Below are 4,966 nucleotides of genomic sequence, written 5' to 3'. Positions count from 1 at the left end.
TTTTTTTTTTTTTTTTCTTCCCCATAAAGGTAAAGGGGGACCCCAAACAACAAAAAAAAAAAAACCAAAAAAAAAAACTAATAGCTTTTAATATAGGTATGTCCCAAATATTGCATAGGGCATACTTCTATTAAAAACAATTCATTATCAGCCAATCAAATTAAACTGGGCAGCCTGTCTTCTCTGGCAAGCCTCAGTGGGTGAATACTTACCAGCTCATGAAACAAGCTGGACCCAGGAGCTCAGGTGACATCATGAGCTCTCCCCCACTCCCATCTCTGGGCTTTGCTTCGGTAGCCTCAGGGAGGCTTATCCCCTGTGAGGGTAAAAATAGCCATCGACTGCCCCTGTTCCTGAGGACCGGTTACAGAAGGCTTCCTCCCTCCTTCTCTCCTTCCCACCCTGTGCCCACACGGAACCCTATCCCTGCCTCAGGGATGACCGTTGTTTACTAAGCTGCAGCTTGCTGTTTGGGCAGCTCTTCAGAGGCCGCCTCTGATCTGGCCATCCGCAGCTAGCTCTCCACACCTGAGTCACTTGCCTCCAGATTTTAGTTTCCTAATCTGTGGGGTTAGAGGACTTGACTTGCCAGGGGTCACAAACTCAAACAACACTAGAGTTTAGGCCAGGACTTTAAATAAATAGGCTGCTGGAGACAGCAGCCTCATCTAAAGGGAGCATGTACAACTCAGCTCTTGTTCTTTGCTGTCAAGCAGGAAAGTAGACCCGGGATTGCTTCAGATTCGCCCAAAGAACTAGAAATCTGGATATTTAAGGAAAAAAATCTCAATTTTGAGTGGTGGTCCTCCATTGCAATCTAGAGCTGGGCTTCTCAGAGGGGTTGCTGGAAACTGCATGCTGTGGAATGCCCGAGGGTGCTATTTAAAATGTGGATTCCCTGGCTCCACCCAGAACCTCTGGAATCAGCACCCAGAAATCTGCCTTTTAGCAGGCACCTTCAGATGAGGCTTAAGCCCATTAAAATGTGAGAACTATAAATCCTGGATTTTCCATTTTAATAAGGTTGGCCCTTCGTTGGCACCCATTACAATGGGGACAGGAGAACCTCTCCTTTAGCATTTTCTCCCCAACCATTCCGCGCTCCACCCCAGTGCAACCTCAGAGCTTAGCAGGTGAAGGAACTAGGGCTTTGTGGAGCAGGAGCACCTGCCACCTGCACAACCCAGAAGGAAGGGACTTCGATCCCCATTGTATTCATAGATGAGAAACCTGAGGCTCCAAGAGGGGAAGTGACTTGCCCAAAGTCACAAAGCCATCAGTGGAGGAGTTCAAATCCCAGTCCATGAGACATCAGATCCCCTGGGGAGCTTTCCACCAAGCCAAACTGTCTCTCCCCAAGTGGAAACAGAAGAAAGGCAATAATCATGTTGAGAGAATACTATTGGTTCAGAGATCCTCTCTCCTGAAGTCAACTGATAGCATGACTAGTGCAGAGTGGCTGATCACCTGTGATAGAGGAGGGGGACCTCAGCAGTGTCCTAAGAAGGAGACAGGGGAGGCAAGGCAACTTTGATAAAAGTGGATGGCTCCCGGGGACAGGACAAGGGCTGCAGCAAACATCAATTCTGATGCACTCCCATGTCCATTCAGTGCCCACGGCATCTCCCAGAAGCATGCCCACCACCTGGCAAGTTTGGCTTGAGTTAAGTATTGCAACTGTGAAGTCTTAAATCACCGGGAGATCAGGCATTCGGCAGCTGGGGGGTCCCGCTGCACTTCGCTGTGGTCTCTATCTCTGGCTACCATTAGGTCAATCAGTGCATCTGGCCACGGTTCAGCGAGGTGCAGATTTGTAGTGAACATTTGCTGAGTACCTCCTGTATGCTCTGTGCTTTGCTAGGCACAAATGACTGGAATTTGGTGTGCTGTGTTCCAATAGAACACATAAGGCATGCTGCCCCCAAAGTGCTATGGGAATAGACAGGAGAGAGGTGACCTTCACATGGGAAGGATGCAGGGCAAACTTGTGAAGGAGGTGGCCTTGGAGCTGGGATGGCAAAGATGTGTTGGAACTGAGCCACACAGAAATGAGAAGGTTAGGGCATTCTCTGTGGCATAAACTGTGAGTCAAAGGCATGGAACTGATTCTAGCCCCCATCAATTCTGCCTCCTTGACACTTCCTGTCTGTCCCGGAAGCCCAGCACATCCCAAATCTCAGTTATTTACACAAATGCCTCCTGGTGTTTGCTATATTCACATACAAATTGTGCTCTTATTTGTTTCACATTTTTCTTTGAGTCAGTTCACCAATTTTTATTTTATAGAACTTATGTGAAGAAGAATCTCTCACAACAGTAATTGGAAAATAGGTTGCACTTGCTATAAATAGATGGCCACCATAAAAATAAGAACACCGAAAGCAAAAGAATGCTACTGAAATGCAGCCAGATTTCTGCTGCCCTGGAGAGATGCTGAGTCTGCAGCCTGTTCTCTCTCCGGTAAAGAGAATCACGAGTGTTAAGAGGCATTAGGGACACCCCAGCACTGTCATGAGACTCTCCTTGATCTAATCAGAAAGATAGAGAGAGGACTGAATAAGAAAACTACTTTCTTCAATGCTCTATCTGTGTCCCTGAAGAAACTCTAGATACTGCTAGTATTCCCCATCCCCTTTTTTGGGTAACTGAGTCTTGACTGAAACCTGAGACCCAACTCCATGGTTTCCCTTATACTATTGGCTTACAACTGTGACCTGGGAGACCTTAAGCTCCACAGCTCACAGTTACCTAAGGGCTGCCATGGTGGGTGAGCACTGAGCGTAATAGTAATAACAATGACCAAGGACTGCCACAACAGCAGCATCCACCAAGCACCATAGCAGGTAGCACTCACTGAGCTCCTACTGTGCTTCAGACACTGTAATCAGCCTTTGCCCGTATTACATTATTTCATCGTCGCAATGGTGCCATGCCCATTTTTCCAGATGAGGAAACTGAAGAGAGGCACAGAATGGTCAAATATTTGCCCAGGAGCAATTCTGTCCTCCATATGTCTTGAATTCCTATACGTGACTTCATTTGTTTACTCGTTCTTTCATTCAAACATTCATTCAAGAGATATGCCTTCTGTTTCTTTTGATTTCACTAGAAACAATACTGATTTCAGCTTAAAATGAAACTTGAAGTCCTTGCTGTCTCCAGCTTCCTGCAGGCTTTGACTCTCACCCCTCCGCTCCAGGCCTTCTCAGATGGCTTCCAGTTGCCCTCTGTGAGCTTTGCCATGGTGCGGCTTCCAGATCTCCCACTGGGACCCAGGCACCCATTCCTCTGGATTCTGGGAATGTTGGCTGTTGGTGACTCTTCACTGAGTCCTTCTCTGGGGTTGGCACTAGGCTGAAGAGGACTGCGTGGCCGTAGGTTCTGGCCCCGCCCCAAGGGGCAGCCACGCTCGTGACTGATATGTGTGGGGGAAAACAATGCAGACCCCATGCCCCTATTCAAGCCAACTCCATGGGGTCACCTAGGCTCCTGAGCTCCCAGGGGACCAGCTGAGGCCTCAATGGCAGCTGCGTCACTGTCCAACTGCTCCCTCTGCTCAGCCTTGCCCCTGCACCCCCTCACAGGTAAGCTTCTCCTGCCTACTCCCCCAAACACCATCCATCTCAGTCTGCTTCCTGGGAAACTCAAGCTAAGACCCCTTCTGAAGGCACTCATCACATTCAGAGCTGCCACCTGCTCATCTCCCAGCAGCCCTTCCCAACTGAGACCCCAGCGGAGGAAGCCTGGAAACCTCAGACCTTCACAAAGGGCCTTGTGGCACCAAAGCCCCAGGGTCACCTCAACTTCCACAAGCTCGGAAACCTTGAAGGTTGTTGGGCTTCTTTATTTATACGTTTTACTACATTAGCTAATTAGCTTTCTTCCCAGGCCCCATTACTGTTCCCTCAAGTGCATCGTGGCCTCAGCTCTAATGACAGGCAGCCACTCAGCCCGGCCAGGGAAGACATTCTCTTTCAGGCCCACAGGGATCAGTCGGGAAGGAGAGAGGAAGGAGAGGGGAGATTGGATTACGGGGTGTCAGGCAAGGGTCACTGCTACCCCCCACCTCTTTCTGCCTTCCAGCAAGGACAGCGAGATCAGCATTTCCCTTCTTGCAGTGGGGTGCCCTTCGTGAGCCAAGAGAAGAAGACCCACGTGGTGAGTGGTCTGCCTTTGCTTGATTCTGAAATGGTCCATTCTAAAACAGAGCCCACATCTGCCCCAGACTTGACCTCTAATATTTCTTAAGTTTAATTGCAAATTACTGTCTCAGCAATTCTGTAGGCTTCCCAATCTGGCCTGAGCCCAGAGAAAGAAGCAGAAAACAAACAGAATTAGAACCTGCAGGCTGCAGAAGCAATTCGGGATGTGGACATGAGGCTCACGGTAATCATACTTAGTGTGAACCAGGCAGGAGAACTCAGCCTACAGAAGCTCCCAGGTCACCAAGTGCCGTCCCTACTTAGAACCACACTCTTAAAAATTATTAAAGACCTTAAAGTACTTTTGCTTCTATTTACTACATAAGAAATTAAAGCTGAAGAATTGCACAGACATTTATTTCTTTGGTAATTTAGAAAATGTAACAAGTCCATTCCATGTTAACATATAACATTTTGTAAAATGAAAATATTTTCATTTTACACAATATTTTACCCAATATGTTTACACAATATTTTACACTACATTTTACACAATAAAGACATTTAATAAAAAGTGCAGCATTGTGGTACATGGTTACAGACCTATTGAATATCAGGCTCACTCAAAGACAGCTGAATCTTCATATCTGCTTCTGCATTCAATCTGGTGCCACATCTTGTTTTGGTGAACACGAATAAAGAAAATCTGGCCTGACACAGATACGTACTTGGAAAAGGGGGAAGTATTTTAATAGCCTTTTCAGATAATTACGGATATTCTTCTTTGAGACTACATGAAAAGTTGACAAGTGGGTAAGCGATGT

General features: G+C 47.2%; 1 long non-coding RNA gene across 2 annotated transcripts in view; it reads left to right on the top strand.

Moving 5' to 3' along the window:
* The window catches only part of LOC108520006 (uncharacterized), a 5,905-nt gene extending 1,487 nt beyond the window's left edge, over nt 1–4,418 (top strand). Inside the window, exons 1-3 of one of the 2 annotated variants that reach the window (XR_001882801.1) lie at nt 3,743–3,829; nt 4,084–4,158; nt 4,274–4,418. This is a non-coding gene — a long non-coding RNA (uncharacterized LOC108520006). Of the gene's footprint in view, nt 1–3,742; nt 3,830–4,083; nt 4,159–4,273 lie in introns of those variants that run through there. The other variant, XR_001882800.1, reaches the window with a different exon arrangement.
* Nucleotides 4,419–4,966: the final 548 nt, after the last annotated feature.

Source organism: Rhinopithecus bieti, unplaced genomic scaffold (genome assembly GCF_001698545.2).
Source record: "Rhinopithecus bieti isolate Rb0 unplaced genomic scaffold, ASM169854v2 scaffold_49762, whole genome shotgun sequence".
NCBI classification, from domain to species: Eukaryota; Metazoa; Chordata; class Mammalia; order Primates; family Cercopithecidae; genus Rhinopithecus; species Rhinopithecus bieti.
The sequence above is the reverse complement of the archived record's forward strand: the minus strand, read 5'-3'. Positions and strand labels throughout refer to the sequence as shown.